This window comes from Leucopleurus acutus (genome assembly GCF_964270905.1).
Source record: "Leucopleurus acutus genome assembly, chromosome: 13".
Taxonomy (NCBI): domain Eukaryota; kingdom Metazoa; phylum Chordata; class Mammalia; order Artiodactyla; family Delphinidae; genus Leucopleurus; species Leucopleurus acutus.
In genome coordinates, this window is record NC_139155.1 from 12,955,244 (window position 1) to 12,972,241 (window position 16,998).

Genomic DNA, 16,998 nt, shown 5'->3' on the forward strand with positions numbered 1-16,998 from the left:
TTCAAGGCCTACTACCTTATGCTCTCTCATCTGGGGAGAGGTGGGGGCCATGAGATGAGAGTGAGCTCTCAGGGGAAGCAGACGAGCATGAGGAATACAGAGGGCAATGAGGCAGAAACAGAAGCATGTGTCCACCACCGGGAAATTAAAAGAAACTTCCGAAAACGTTTGGGGAATCCCAAACAGACTTTCAGGACGAGAAGTCTGGCTTTCTCCGGCAGCAAGTTTAACACTGATAATGCTGAGTTCATCTATGACTAAAATTCAATAGGAGTTATTTCTCTACCAAATAGAAAAGCCTAAATGAGGCATTTCTTCACCAAATAGAGAAATCTAAACCCAAACCCCTGCGAACTTCTCAAAGCTTCAACAACTCAAGGCCTAACCACACCAATGATAGTATGAAAATGTACCAATTATGTTTTATCAAGCCCAAGTAGTTCTTCCCAGCCCATATTTCCAACCACCCAGGAGGAGAAATTAGAATAATTTTGCATCATTTATAACAAACTTTGAAGTTTGATGTCTTTTGTGTTTTCAAGGCCTTGGAGTAATCTGCTGAGGGAGTTTGACGGCAGACACCTAAAAGTGGATCCTAGAAGTGGATCAAAGTGTAAGGAAATGCCATTTTGTTCCACTGAAGTATTATTCATTCATTCATTATAACATTTTGCAATTTGTTTCATCTAAATGGCTCTATGTGAATACAAGATCATGGTGGCTTTAAGTACAGTTAATTATACAATATAATTAACACTTTGTTGCAATTCAAGGCTTAGATTCAGTCCCTGTTGGAGAATGTAAATCAGGGCACACCCAACATCTGAGGTGTCTATGGGGGCAAATGATCAACAACTAAGTAATCAATCAAACATTGCCTGGTAAATCTAATCAGTTGCTTGGTGATTAGTGGCAAGTGACCTAAAAACACTGTAAAGCTGATTTGGTCTGAGATAGTTCAAGGGATGATTTTGGCCACAGCCAATTGCCACCTCACTGTGGTGCAAGATGAAGCATTTAAACAAATCTCACCAACTTTAGCAATACACACCCAGGAAAAGGGGTCAGGTTCCTATGCAGACCATTTTGCATGAGCAAATGCTATAAAAATTATGGGTACAAGAGTAGAGATTAGCAATTCCTGCGTAGTAAATTTCATATCTAATGACCTGTTCAGGGTGTTAAAATTGCTGCAGATTCTTTTCATTGTATTATTCCATTGTTACAGAGATAACTTCTTTCATTTTCATGAAAACCTTCTAATGATTAGAACAAGTAAGGAGAATTTAATTTACAGCATCAACATAGAAAACACCACATCTTTTATTGATTTAAATGTTTAAAAGCCACTTTTAATCAGGGAAACGTGAAATGAAAGTTTAAGTAGTAATAAACAACAAAGAAATGCAACAAACAACAAGAAGTTGTAAAAGTTTAATTGTAAAGTTGCCTGTTTTGTTTTTATTGTTTGCAATACATCCTAAAGCCATACACCTTTAAAGGGGGACAAGACCTTGGATGGATTTAGTCTGGCCCCATCTCTTCAGTTTACAGATGTGGAAAGGGAGGCACACAGAGACGAAGTGATTCTCCCAGGCCATCCACGCGGGGAGTGAGAGTGGTCAAACCAGACCTGGCACTCACTCTTCTATGTTCCAGCCTGGTAGTTCCTGACCACACCTATCACCTTCCTTCTTGGTAATTGTGTCTTTGCTGACATTTGTTCTCTCAGGAGTCTTTATAGAGTTCCAAAAATCCTAAGTGTCCTGGATTACCCCTTTAGAGATACAAAGATACCTTACATGTTTTCTTCTTCTTTTTTCTTACATGTTTTCTTTTTTTTAAATCAACACAAACCTTTTTTTCCCTGATTTTCCAACTGGCAGAAACTCACGTTCTCTTTCCACTCTTTGTGTTGCCAACTATCAATCTTATATTGCTTTAATTTAATAAGTATTAACTGAGTACCTAATAACGCATGTCAGGCACCTGATCTAGACATTAACAAATCAAAAGGGAACATAGCACGGTTCCCGCCTCCGAGGAGCTGTCACCTGGTGGCATGATACGTGCTGTAGGTGTGATGGGTGTTTTGCTGGGGGCGTAAGTTATCATGCAGCCCTTAGGGGAGACAGCGCACTCATAGCAGAAATCTCAGTGAGCTCTCCTCAGAGACAGTGACATCAAATAAGTCGCACTACGGGCGCATCCTAAAGAATAAGGAGGAGTTAGCCATGCAGAAACGTGTGCCAGAGAGAACTGCTAGTTCAGAGACAGCAGGCAGACCCCAGATGAATGCAGACATGTGCACTGGGGTGGGTGGAGGCGTGGGGAGGTCAATTCTCTCGACTCACAGGGGCTCACTGGCCCCTGCATCAAGATTTCTAACATTTTTAATGCATACAAGCCAATATTCCCCAAACTTTTCATCTGTAGACCATTTGGTGGAAACAATCCTTAGGCAATACCTTTGCCTATTACCACAACTACAATGGAATGTCTAAAAACACAGACTGTGCTGTTCACTTTCTCACCTCACAAGGAAAAATGTCAGAGGCAGATTAAGTAAGACAATAGGAGATCCTGCAGCTTCTGCCGTGTGAAAGAATAGCATGAGGATTAATGAGGTGATGAAATGAGTAAGTGTACATGAAAAGTGCTTTTTCAGCCGGAAAGGACAATGTGGCTCTTAGTAATAAGGTCAACTGCTTAATTTCCAATGGCAGGGGAGCCTCTGCTTTGCTCAGATATTCTGAGCCATCATACCTGCTCCCATCTGGTGAGAAGCCTGATCTTGACCGCTGAGCCATCCCACCGCTGCCTAAAACAGTAAATCAGAGCCAGACTCACCACGCCAGGATGACCAAGATTGCTGAGACTTCATACCTTCAAAGTCAACCCACAACCCAGAGGGACTGAAGTGACAGAATTCAGGTGCTAAGAAGCAAAGATGTAAACCCACTGACTCACATGGAGAATCCTTTCTTCAGACAAGCTTCCATCTCTCCACCCACCCAGGAACCCATCAAACACCTGCGTATATGGGTGGGGACTGAGGTTTTGACGCACCCAATTCTATTCAAAACCTCTTCGGTAATGTAGGGGTGACAAAGCTGTTAAGAAAATTCATGGTGACCTGGAAAAGTCCAGGAGCCGTGAGTGTGAAGACTTGGATTCCGCTTCATCCTGCCCCATGTAAGCCAGGGAACTTCGGACGCCACTTCTCCTCCGTGAGCCTCCCCCCATCTCCCACAAAATGGGGGGTGGGGGAGGTGGGAGCCGAAGGATGTGGAAGACCCCTCAGCCCTGGGAATCTGAGCCTCATCTGATCACGAGCCTGCAGATCAGCCTGGCCTGGTAAATTGCTCTTTAGTGTGACATGCTTAAAGAAAGCCATCAAAACAGTAGCTTCTATGAGGAAGAAACTATGGGCCAACCTATTCGAAAAGTCGTCCAGGAACACACATTTGAAATCTGTAATTTGCTTCAAGTATCTTGAAGCCTAGGAATAGGGAGGGAGAACACTTCCTGCCTGGAAGAACGCAGTTACAAGTAAATGGACACCCACTGGATGCTTTAAAATGCCAAAAAGAACAGCAGTTCCGCAGTCTGAATCTCAGCCCACAGTGCCAACCCAAGAAGGCGAGCCGGACACTCCTGTGCGTCTCCACTTTCTTCAGGTTTGGGGCCCCACACCCTTTCCGAAACTAGCACCGCAAAACTCATTCTGAGTTCCAAGGTAGGGCTGGAAACGTCCTCGGGAATAATTTCTCCTCTGCGAGTCACTGCTGGGCCCTCCCAACACCAAAACCTCCCGGCCACGCTGTTTCTTCATGCTCTTACCTTGTACTTTTAAGTAATTTTGCTCCCTACACGGCATGCCTGGTTCCCAAAGGACTGGGCGCTGGAAATGCTGCCCATGTAGGGGGTGATAGCCGTACTGAAGCTGACAGCCTACTCTTGAAAATAAGCCATTCTGTCCACTGTGTTCACCATCTCAAAGAACTATTTTCTTTTAAGACTTGCCAGAAAGAGAGCAATCACCACCTTGCTACCTGCACTTTGCTTACCTGAAGTTACAGCGATCGCACGGCCAGGGAAAAGGAAAACCAGACGCGGTAGGACCTTGATGTGGGGCAGAAGCACGCGGCTCGCTCACTTGAATGCCGACCGGGGCCACGCCCACTGTGACCACGCCCAGCCTGCCCTCCCTCCGTCCCTCCCACTTCTGCCCTGGCCCTTAGGCAGCTTGTCCGTGATTGAGAAAAATGATTCACGCTGAAGTTGCTGTTGTCTGCACAGTTTCTAAAGGCCTGCAACATGCTCAGGCAGGACAGGGCTGTCGGCGGATCGTGCCTTAGGCTGAATACACGCATACATACAGAAGGGCAACCCTAGTAGCCCACTTGGGACCGGAAGGTGAAATATTATATAAAATAGAAGGAATATGTGATGGTTGTAATAATTCATACTTCTCAAGTATGGTGGTGCCGCAGAAAGCACCCTCACGTCCATGGCTCATTCTGCTAGATGCCAAAGAGGTAGCTAGCTACCTATTAAACAGAAAGGTGATCACAAAAGAAAGTAAAGAATATATAAATTGAATACATTAGACTTAGCAGAATATGTAATACCAAATTGATGGGAGAAATTGTTGATGGGGTTCCCAATAAAATATTGTGATTAGGATTACCCAGCTTTAGGGACTTCCCTGGAGGTCCAGCGGTTAAGACTTTGCCTTCCGATGCAGGGGGTGCAGGTTCTATCCCTGGTGGGAGAGCTAAGATCCCACATGCCTCTCGGCCAAAAAACCAAAACATAAAACAGAAGCAATATTCAATAAAGACTAAACAAATTTGTTGTTAATAAATTAAAGGCTTTAAAAATGGTCCACATCAAAAAAAACAAAAAAGCCTTTTAAAAAAAAAAAGGATTATTTTGCCCTGGAATCTCTTTGCGGAGTCTGCTCTTTGCATATTCCAGAGTTTTCCTGCCTTCCTACAGCTCCTTCTTTTGGTGGGAACTCCTCCCTTCTGACCGAATCTGTTCTCCGGAAAAGGACCTGAAACTGAGCCAATTACTTATCTGCTGTGCTCATTTAATATTCCCTGTTGTTCATTTACCACATTGTCTCATAATAATCTATTTTATTGTACGATCTCCTCTATCTCGCTACGAGAATCTTGAAGGTAAGGACCAAGCCTCATTCCTTTTTGTAACTATGCCAACACGGTCTTGATAGACAATGTGTGGTCAATTAATGCTTGTTGACTAAATGAAAGAGAACCACTCATTTTGCTCAACTAAGAGTGACTAATAGCTTCCCTTCTCTCCGTGCCCTGGGTGTTTTATTATGAACCAGGATCAAAGTCTAAACTAAATGAGTTGAACTCCTAAAGTAGAATTTTAGGCACCAGGGGAGCAAGTAGTGGTAAGAAGGTCATAACAGGGTGATGTGGGCAGGATACCACTCGAAAATGACACAGTCCAGCTGTGGTGTGGAAACGTGGGTTTAAATGGGCCGAATCATAAATTTAGAAACTGACTCTACAACTCACTGCCTGAGAAATCCTAGGCAAAGTGATTAACCTCAGTAGCCTCAGTTTCTTCATCTGTAAAATGAGACACATATATACACGAAGAGACAATGCATATAAAGTGTCTGGCCTATAGCATGTAGCTATTATCAGCATTTTGCCTATTCTCCAGGCGGGCACAGGCTCAGGGAATAATCATAATGGCCAAAAGGCTGGTGCAGGATAGTCACATTTAATTCACTGCTATATTTTATCGAACACCTGGTACCTGCTTGCTACTGTGTCCCAGAGATTTAAAGAGACTTGCACTTAAATCAGAAATCTTTGTCCACTGTCTCTTTTGATGTCTGAATTCCCTTTACAACTGTCCTGTTCAGGGCTTGTCTAACCTGGGCAGAAACACTTCCAGAGACAGGAATTCAGCAATACCCAAGGAAGCCCGAACGTAACTCTGACTCTTGGAAATAAATGTTTCTTTAAAAATATTTAGTGGGAAATGATATAACTGTAGGAAGAAGTATTTGCTTTATAATTCCAGAACTAATCTATAACTGTCTTCTCTCTCTTTTATGTGCCACACACACAAAAAACAAAACATGTTATTGACTTTGTATTTAAAAGAGTAGATTTTGTGTGTGGGAGGGACGAAATACAGCTCAAAAGATGAATTTGCCATTCCTTCGTCATACAACTTTATCAAGCAATAGTTTCCTGTAGTCCAACAACAGTAACCATCAGCTCAAATATTTAATAACCTAGGAGACTGTTTTGTTTGTTCTTTTCCTTACCTGTAGGTTGAAATGTTCCAAATATTGTACCTGATTGCTCAGCATCCTGGCGGCGGTGGCTTGGTACACCCAGCCACTCCCAGAATGACTCAGAGGGGTGTTGTTACAGCACGCTTAGAGTCGTTTTCTCCCTTTCTCTCTTCTCTTCCAAGAAGATGAATTTCAGCTGCAAATTCTTAAGCACCCTCCCCAAATACCTACAAATCATCAAGTGGATTTTTTTTCTCACTGATCAGTGATATTCCCACCGACACCTATGACAGCTCTCCCATACAACAGAGGAATAACCCGAATCTTACACGTTTTCAAAAAATTACAGAAATTGCACAATAAAGGCTCCCCTCTACTCACTGAGGACTATAATCTCCTTTCCGCACATGGAGAAACTGAGTCAAGATAGTTATGGCAACTTCATCTTAGAGTCTCTGAGACAGAAAAAAAGTTTCCAAAACCCAGATTTATAATCCTTAACCCTGACTATGTCCATTTCGAGAATCCAACAGCTTAACCTGTTTTCATACTTCTTGTCTTATCATCATCTAGTGTTTGAGAAGCCTAAAATTCCAACTAGAAGAAATTTTATATTAAACAACAACTTTTTCTGGAAAATAATTTACATGAATTCCTATAATGTACGTGAATTTACATGAATTTTACTAAGATGCAAACTTAAGGGGAAAAAAACTAAGTGAAAAAAATAAAGATCAGTACTCCAGAGATGAACCACAGACAACCAGATGGCATAGGTGGCATAATTTGCCTTTAAAATCCTTAATACTCTGTGTAAAGGCATAAGCCAAGCAGAAAATTCACATCACTTAGATTTGGTTGATGGATGTAGAGAAAAGAGAGATGACAGTGTGGGAAAGAGAATTCATCTCGGAGTTGATTCTGAGCCACACTCCATTGCTCACTGGGTATTAATCATCAGCAAAATATTTAACTTCTCTGGACCTCGGAATCCTTCACAGTAAAAAGGAGGGAGGTGTTGGACCTGTTGTCCTTATGTTCCTTTTGGATGTAAAGGTCAGAGTGAAAGCCTGCCTTTACCTAACCAAACAGAGCTCAATTACTCTTGAAAATGGACAGTATAGAATACATTTGGATGTGACATAAAAATGAAATAAAAATTAAACATATTAGTTCATTAATGACTGGGTTTTAATTCATTAGGTAACAGAGCTATATGATCTGGTGACTTCACATTCAGCTGTTCAAATATTTGCATATATACACTATGTTATCATTTTCTTTTCTTATATAATTCTTATAGGACAAAAGGAACAAATAGAAGAATCAAAATGCAACCTTTCCAAAGTATCCAGTAGAAATAAGAATTTCAATACAACTGGTAGGAATGTACATTGGTCAACTCTTCTGGGAAATAATTTAGCAATATGTTACCTTATTAGTAATCATCTCCTTCAACCCAATAATACAGCTTTTAGAAATCTTTCTTAAGGAAATAATTACAGATAAGGTCAGTGATTAACGTACAGAAATGTCCACGTTTGTATTACTTATAACAGAAAAGCTAGAAAGTAGCTGAATGTCCATCAATAAGCAACTAACGAAAAAAATGTTTTCTAAGACTATTACTCACAAAATTAAGTTGTCTAAGAGTAGGTTAAATATTAAATACATATATGGAAACTTGTTTCATGCCGTAATGCACTTAAGGTTGTATGATTTATATTAAGAAATTACATGTGTGTGTGTACTCAGAAGGCAAAGAAAATGCATAAAATAATTTTAACAGTTGTTATTTCTGGCTAATGAAATTAAAGAGTATTTTTATTTTCTTTTTATAGTTTCCTGTAGCTTCCAAATTTCCTACAGTCATCATATGTCATTTCTTACGAGTAAAAAGTTATGTTTCTTTTTTTTGGAACTTTTGAATTTTATTTTATTTATTTTTTATACAGCAGGTTCTTATTAGTTTTCTATTGTATACATATTAGTGTATATATGTCAAAAGTTATGTTACTTGACAAGTTACTTTCCAAAAGCTGTCTGCCACCACTGGGCCTTGGCATAATAAACCTCCCATCAGCCAATTGCTACTGTGTTGTACAACAGATACCTTCTGTTTTAGTTGTTGATAAAGGGATACACAAGTTAAAAGTAAATAATAAAGTTGTGCTTCTTAAGAAGTTAGTAATTCCAGAGTTTCCCTTGATGAGGTCTAGGACTGCTCAGTGGCCCAGCTGAAGCTGATGTCACACCCCAGACCAGCAAGCAGCCCGGACCCCTTCAAGATGAGCCAGGTCAGGGAAGACGGAGCCCGAGGGTCTGGGGCACAGGATCCCCCAGCAGGAAGGGAGCACAGGTGGGGCACACCTGGCCCTCTTTCTCCTCCTTCTTCTTCCTCTTCCACAGCACCAGCCCACGTGCTGACTCAGTTGCCACTGTGATCTCTGCCTCACTACCTGATGCAATAAAGCATTCAAGGAGAAGCGATGGTCAACTCTGAAGGAAACCTGGCTGTGACCAAGTCCAAATCCCTGTCTCACTCAAATGTCCATCAGCTGATGAACAGATGGATAAAATATGGTATATCCATACCATAGAATTTTTTCAGCCACAAAAAGAATGAATTACGGATACATGCTGCAAAGTAGATGAACTTTGGAAATACTATACTAAGTGAAAGAAGCATAATACGCTTTTAAAAGGAAACGTCCAGAATAGACAAAGCTATAGGGATATAAGGTAGATTAGTAGTTGCCTAGACTCGGGGTGGAGACTGGGGGAAATAGGTAGGGCTGCTAAAGGGCATGAGGTTTCTTTCTGGGGTGACGAAAATGTTATACAAATTAATCATGACAATGGTTACACAACTTTGTGAATATACTAAAAGTCACTAAACTGTACGCTTTAAATGGATGAATTGTACAGTATGTGAACTGTATCTCAATAAAGCTGTTACCAAAAAATAAATAGATAGATAGATAGATACATAAATAACCAAATCCCTCATCTGCACCTGGCGAAAACTAAGCCCACAGTGTCTTGTGTGCACATGTTTAAAAGCGATATGAGTAAGACCTTTAACTACATGACTTGTCATAACCATTTTACATAAGTTCTATTTTTATTCCATTTTATAACTGAAAAGGAAAAAACTACAGAGGCACAGGGCTGCTGAGTAACTTCCCCCAGGTCCCAACGTTAGTAAATGGTGGAACCAGATTTAAATCCAGGGAGTGCTCTTAATAAGCACACTTGTATTAAACACCATAGTCTTGTGTTTAATTTGAGATTAAATGTACCCATTTAATGAAGAGTGTGGGCTATATTACGTGGGATATAAGAAATACTCCTTCCTCTAATAAGCGTTAGTCCTATGTGATGACAGGACCGCTTAAAGGAGGACAGAATGTAAGAATTCACACATCTCAAAAACATGAAGCCAACTAGCTTCACATGGAACAGGAGGAAATTCTCAAGGAGGCTTCCAAGGAATTTGGGGGAAGAGGAAGAAATGTATGAATCAACCTACACTGTGTAGTATGTAAGGCCCCATGGCAGGCTCTTCAGATGAGAACTGTTAAGCCCTGGTCTCTACCTCCTAAGATGGGATTTAAGGGTGATTCCTTCCATCCAGTGTCCTCTTGTTCCCACACCTGGAGGACTCTGTGATTTGCTTGTTGTAGCTCCAAATCCATTCAATGAAAAACTCGAGACCAGACATTTCTTCACTGTGCCCCGTTCTGTACTTGTGCCCCTTCATACACACCCACTTCTTATGTGCATTGGAGCCTGGTCCCTCCCTAGACCCTAAGCCACATGGAGAGCAGGACCACATTTTATTTATCTATACATCCCTTAGAACTGACACAGTGCTTTGCACACTAAACATTAAATAAACATCTTAAATTTGTAAAAGGACACATGAGAGGATATCTAGTAGTAGAAAGCAATAAATTATTTGTAACAATGGTATGGTGCAGACAGTGATCATTATGAAAGGAAACGGTGTCCACTTCCAAGAAAGAAAGTTGTTGTTTGAATATTGAGGAACGTAAAGAATTAAAAATTATAGTAGGTAAATCAAAGTTTTCTTTTTTACCCAATTAGATCAAAATGTTTATGCTACTGGTTCTTCAACATCATCGTGCCTCAGAATCACATAGGGGTGGGGAGTGCGGAATCAGGAGAGGAAGTACAATCAGATTGCACATTCCCAGACCCAAATCCCTGGAGACTGTGATTCGATGCGTCTAGGCCCTGGAATCAGAAATCCTCCCAGTGGTTCAAAACTGGTTGTTCACAGCTCATGCTTTCAAAATTACAGGCTTCTGGCACGTTACACACCGACAGAGGCCATCCAATAGCGTTGAGCAGTGCACAGCTTGTGGGATCTTAGTTCCCTGACCAGAGATCAAACCCAAGCCCCCTGCAGTGGAAGTGCCAAGTCCTAAACACTGGACCATCAGGGAAGTCCCAGTAGTGTTGATTCTGACTTGAGACTGCCTGGATCCCAGCTCTGCCATTTACTGACTCCATGGCCTTGAGCAAACTACTAAATCTCCCTTTGCCTCAGTCTCCACATCTGTAAAATGGGGGTGACATTAGCAACTCCTCATGAGAATTAAATGAGATAATACATGTAAAGTGCTTAGAATAGTGCCTGCCACCAATAAATGTCCAGTAAATATTAACTATCATGATTTCTACTCTCTAAAAACTGTAGAGAAGTTATAAATCTCAGAGAGATTATTTTTCCCATAGAGTAAACATAAGGAAAAAAGGGATAGATTTATTTTAATTGGAAGAAAAATTGATAGTCTTAAAACTTGAGAGAAATTAAGAATTGACTGTATCACACACATACAAGCACACACACGTAGGCACACATACAAACACAATTCATGTGCAATTTCCACTTTCTACATTTAGGTCTGGGTGTCTTGTAAACAGCAAAGAGCAACAGCAAAGGAACAAATATGAAAAACAAAAATAAAAGTGGAATTTACTAATAGTGAGAGAGGAGGATGAAGACCTGGAAGAGGGGACTCTGATATTTCATATTAAATAATGGACATTTTTCATTACTATCACTATGATGACTTATATTTTGATCTTTGCAGTTCATAGGTTTTTATTGCATACCCAGCCTTTTCCCCACAGAAACTGTATGTATATTATCTCTTTCAAAGTCAGTTATGGGCTATGATTCCAATTTTACAAGTGAGGAAAGTGATATTAGAAATTTAAAGGTAAATGGATTAAATGCTCTAACCAAAAGACACAGACTGGCTGAATGGATACAAAAACAAGAAATTTAAATAACAAATAGTAGGAGGTAGAGTCCAGCTCACACCCAGATCTCAGACTCAAAACACTAAGCCTGCTCAAATACCACACTGCCCTCTAATGCGTAAAAAAGTTTTCTTTTAAATAAATATGGAGTCAAGAATGGAAGAAAATTAATGAAACAAAGAAAATACCTTCCACTTTTATTATCAGTTTTCTTTTCCAAGGAGATTTTGAAGGGGAAGTGACAACTCACCACAAGCTGCACCACCATCCTGTTCACTTGGTTAGAATCAAGCCCAGTCCTGCCGCTCTGTGCTCAGCGCCATTCATTGGCAGAGGGTCAAGGCTGCCCTCTGTGATAGTGACTCCCACACGTCCCTCTATTATGGAGCCGGATTCCTGCACACCCCTAAACTGAATTATATTGTCAGCTACACCACTTGTTAGTATTACAAAGATGCTGTATTCACTCTCCTTGTGTAACATAATGCGTCCTTGATATGTGTTTTACACCTATGTTTTTCAAGCTCTTAGTATTCCAGGATTTGATGAGCATACTAGTATTTACCTACTGTTACCAGTCATGGCTTCACAGGAAGAGACCATCAGCCAGAGAAGGAGGAGCCTGAGGAAAGTGGAGCGAGTCTTTGAGTAGATTTGGAGTAGAAGGAGGTTGTGTGAGAATGGCAAGATCCATCCTCTTCACCTGCCCAAAACATTACAAGGATGCCTATAATAGCTGAGTAGCCATAACAGCAAGGCTAGCTTTCAGTTAGGAAAAAGAAAACCTAAAAAGGAATGCAGTTCCTTTACAAAAAAAATCAGTAAATAGGATTATTGGCACATGAGTCGAGAATTAAATAGAAAGAAGAAACACGAGGTACAAATTAAACTGAGATTTCTTACTCGATAAATCAAACCTAGCATTTGATTGCTGAATTTAAAATCTACACTACACAGAAGGTATTAGCAGGTCTTTTCAAGGAGGAGATAAATTACCAAGTCATTATAAAGATCATGAGATGGGGGCTTCCCTGGTGACACAGTGGTTAGGAATCTGCCTGCTAATGCAGGGGACACGGGTTTGAGCCCTGGTCTGGGAAGATTCCACATGCCACAGAGCAATTAAGCCCGTGCGCCACAACTACTGAAGCCCGCGTGCCTAGAACCCGTGCTCTGCAACAAGAGAAGCCACTGCAATGAGAAGCCCGTGCACCGCAATGAAGAGTAGCCCCCGCTCGCCACAACTAGAGAAAGCTTGCAAGCAGCAACAGAGACCAAACACAGACAAAAATAAATATTTATTAAAAAAAAAAAAAGATCATCAGATGGGTTTTAGGTTAGGAGGTGTTTTTAGGTGACTAATAAGACAAACCTAATGTCAGAAAGAGGCTTCTGGGTTTCTTCGTCTTGAAAAACACCTTATGTTGCTTTTCCCCTCACTCTCCCACCATAGACAGCAGTGTTTGTGCTAATGAGACAATCTTATCCAAGGTCTAAGCAATTATATAGGCTGTTGGGGCAATTAATCTGGGTGGAGAACACAAATTTTGTATGTTCCAGCTCCAAAGTGCTGGCATTATTTTTTATTTATTATTTTTTTTTTTTTGCGGTACGCGGGCCTCTCACTATTGCGGCCTCTCCGGTTGCGGAGCACAGGCTCCGGACGTGCAGGCTCAGCGGCCATGGCTCACGGGCCCAGCCGCTCCGTGGCATGTGGGATATTCCCAGACCAGGGCACGAACCCGGCAGGCGGACTCTCAACCACTGAGCCACCAGGGAAGCCCTAGGTGTCAGTTTTGACAGAATCACCAGGGTTGATTGTAAAATGAGGATTCCAGGGCGTGGTTCCACCCTGTGCCTACTGAGTCAGAATTTGTGGGAGGAGCCCCCTAATCTCCATCTTTAACAAGTTCCCCAGTTAACTAGAATGTATACTGAAATTCAAGACCGGAAGGGTTGTGGTGTAGCCAGTGTTTTCCAAATCTGGTTGAAAAAACAGTTCTCTGAGCCTCACCCCTAGAAAAGATGATTTTCTGTTGTATCTTTTCAAGTGTTCTGAGGTTTGGGGATCACTTAGGTAGATTTTCACCACTTCCATCATTCAGATAGAAAGGACCAACTGAATGATACTTGATCCAAAATCTGTATTCAGGATGAGGACATTCCTAAACCAATTTAACTATCACATTTCAACATGAAAGACTAGGTGGGAGACAGAGCTGCCTATTCAGTTGGGAAGGAATGTGAGTTGATAATATGTTGGGATTCCCTACCTTCCCTCTCTTTTGAACGTCTTCCGCCTCTCCGGCTCAAGGAGAGAAAAGACACAAAACTAATATATTTATTCAAAAAGAATATATTCACCAACATAGCCATTAGAAATACATCTACACGTATACACACACATATATACATGTACATACATATATATTCATATACATACATATATATCATACATATATCTACTCATTGAATTTATTCAAGAATAATTATTAATTCCTTTAGTGAACTAATCCTGCAGTGAATTGGTTTTCAGCAAGTTGACCTGGAGCCCCTCTTCTGATCAAGGGGAATGCCCCGTTCCCCAAATAAAACATTTATTTTCCTGCTTTTGTGCCATTTCCCTCAGTACACCAGGAAAATTTCATTTCCCCTTCCTCGCCAGTGAACACCTACTCATCTTTAAGGTCTAGCTCATGGGAGAAGTCTTCATTCTACAGTGCCTGGCCCAACAGTCTTCTTCCTTTCCCTCTCCCCACCAGAAGCAGAAGTCGTTACCCTCTGCACACCCTCGACCGGCGTTCAGCAGAACATAAGACAAGGAGTAATTGTTCTCCTGTGTTCAGCAGTCTATGTATTACCTTCAGGAAATGCTGGTTCAGTTTTTACAAGCTACCCATGGGGGTGAGCTAGTCATTTACAAGGCACGCTTTCAGTTAACAAAATATTGTCTGATACATCTCCCAAAATACTGAGAGTAGACCTAGGGAATTACTAGAACCACAGAGCAAAAGCCCAGAAAGTTTTCAAAAATGGGTACGTGAACTTACTGATAATTGGACAGTTCTGACTACAGTGAAAATTTTAATTGGAAGCATTTTGCAGGGCCAGGGCCATTGGAGGGTGTAGGAAAGCAACCAAACATTCAAAAAAAAAAAAAAAAAAACCAAGAAAATTTAAAAAGGGTCAATAAACTCTAAGAAAAACAAGATGAGTTACAAGAAATATAATTATAGCATATATACTTGCTTCAGTTATGAACAATATTTGTATAGTTATAATAATGAAAGCAACAAGTGTAGATTTAACCAGGAATTGTGATATATTGGGAAGATGTGGACAGGGAAATAAGGTGAGGACATAAGAGATATAAAATTCTCATCTATTATAAAAGGAAGGCATTCAGCCTTGTGGGTTGAATTGTGTCCCCAAAAAAGGTATGTTGAAGTTCTAACCCCCAGTAATTAAATGTGAACTTATTGGGAAATAGCATCTTTGCAGATGTAATCAAGTTAAGATGACATCTTTAGAATGGGCCTTAATCCAATATGACTGGTATCCTTATAAGATGAGGGAAGTTTGGACACAGAAACATGTACAGAGGGAAGATGACGGGAAGATATCCCAGGATGTCAGCCATGTGACAATGGAGGCAAAAAGAGTTGAAAGTTGTTGCTTCTGTGTAGTAAGAACTTCCTTTAGTGAGTATGTGAATACAATTTGACTTTTTAAACTATGCCTGTATGTTATTTTGATAAAAATGAAAATTAAATTTCAAAAGTAAGTAATAAAATAGGTGGTCACGTTGTGGAGGTCACAGCTGCCATATGTATAAAGCAGATGAAAAAGCCCATCAGTCATGTGAACAGGTCCTTGGGCTTGGAGTCCAGCTACCACTTCAAAATAATTCAGACAGACCCTGCATTTCAGACAGTCTGTGTGACTCGGGAAGTGGCTCTAGTGATGAAGAGGATGTCAGTGTAAAGATCTGTGCAGGAATTTGAATAAAATCCTTTGCAAAATGTGTTTGGAAAAATGCGATATTTCTAAATTAATATGTTGTTTTGCATAACATGTGATTTTAAATATATTTCAGTAATTAAATATAAATAGAAGAGAAAAAAAACAGATAGACTGGACCAGCCACCACCTTCAAGTAGACAAAATCTTATTTTGCTTACTTTACAGATGAGGAAATTGAGATCCAAAGAAATCAAGCAGCTGTCCAAGTGCAGACAGCTCGACAATGGGGAAGGAGGCCTGGATCTGACTCTCTTGCATCCCAGTATTTGCAATTCACCATACGCATAGTACCCCTCATGTAAAGACTTATTAAGCTCAGGACTCTTCGAGACAAGGGAGAAGCAAATTTTAATCTTCATGTTAAGTCAATGAAAGAAAAGAAAACACATAGTGTTACCACTAAGGATAATAAGACCTGTATGTATGTAACACCTTTGCTGTGAGAAGGCCATGCTCTTAATCCACAATCCTCCCTCTTCATGAACCAGGCAGGCAGCAATTTGCCTCCCCATTTTACAGATGGGTTTACTGAGGCCAAGAGACTCTCTAGCCACAAATTTGATAACCTGGATGAAATAGACCAATTCCCAGAAAGATACCATCTGCCAAAACTCACACAAGAAGAAATAGACTATCTGAATGCGTTTATACCTATTAAAGAAATTGAATCAATAATGAATAATCTTCCAAAACAGTATGCACCAAGCTCAAATGGACTCACTGATTAATTCTACCAAATATTTAAGAAAGAAATGATACCAAATTTCTACAATCTCTTCCAGTAGACAGAAGAAGAAGGAGTACTTGCTAACTCATTCTGTGAAGCAAACGTTACTCTAATACCAAAACCAGACAAAGATATTACAAGAAAAGAAAACTACAGACCAATTTCAGACAAAACTAAACATACTCTTACCATACAATCTAGCAATCATGCTTCTTGATATTCTTGGTAAGATATGTCCACACAAAAATCTGCACGTGAGATTTATAGTGGCTTTGTTCACAATTGCTAAAACTTGGAAGCCACCAAGATGTTCTTCAGCAGGTGAATGGATAAATCAACTGTGGTACATCTGGACAATGGACTATTATTCAGGGCTAAAAAGAAATGAGCTATCAGGTCACAAAAAGACATGAAGGAAAGTAAATGCAGATTAATAGGTGAAAGAAGCCAATCTGAAAAGGCCGCATACAGTATGATTCTAACTATATGATATTCTGGGAAAGGCAAAACTGTGGACACAGTAAGAGGATCAGTGGTTTCCAGGGGGTGGGGGGATGGAGGACGAATGAAAGAATAGGCAGAGCATGGAGTATTTTTAGGACAGTGGGAATACCCTGTATGAGGTTATAATGATGGATACATGTCATTATACATTTGT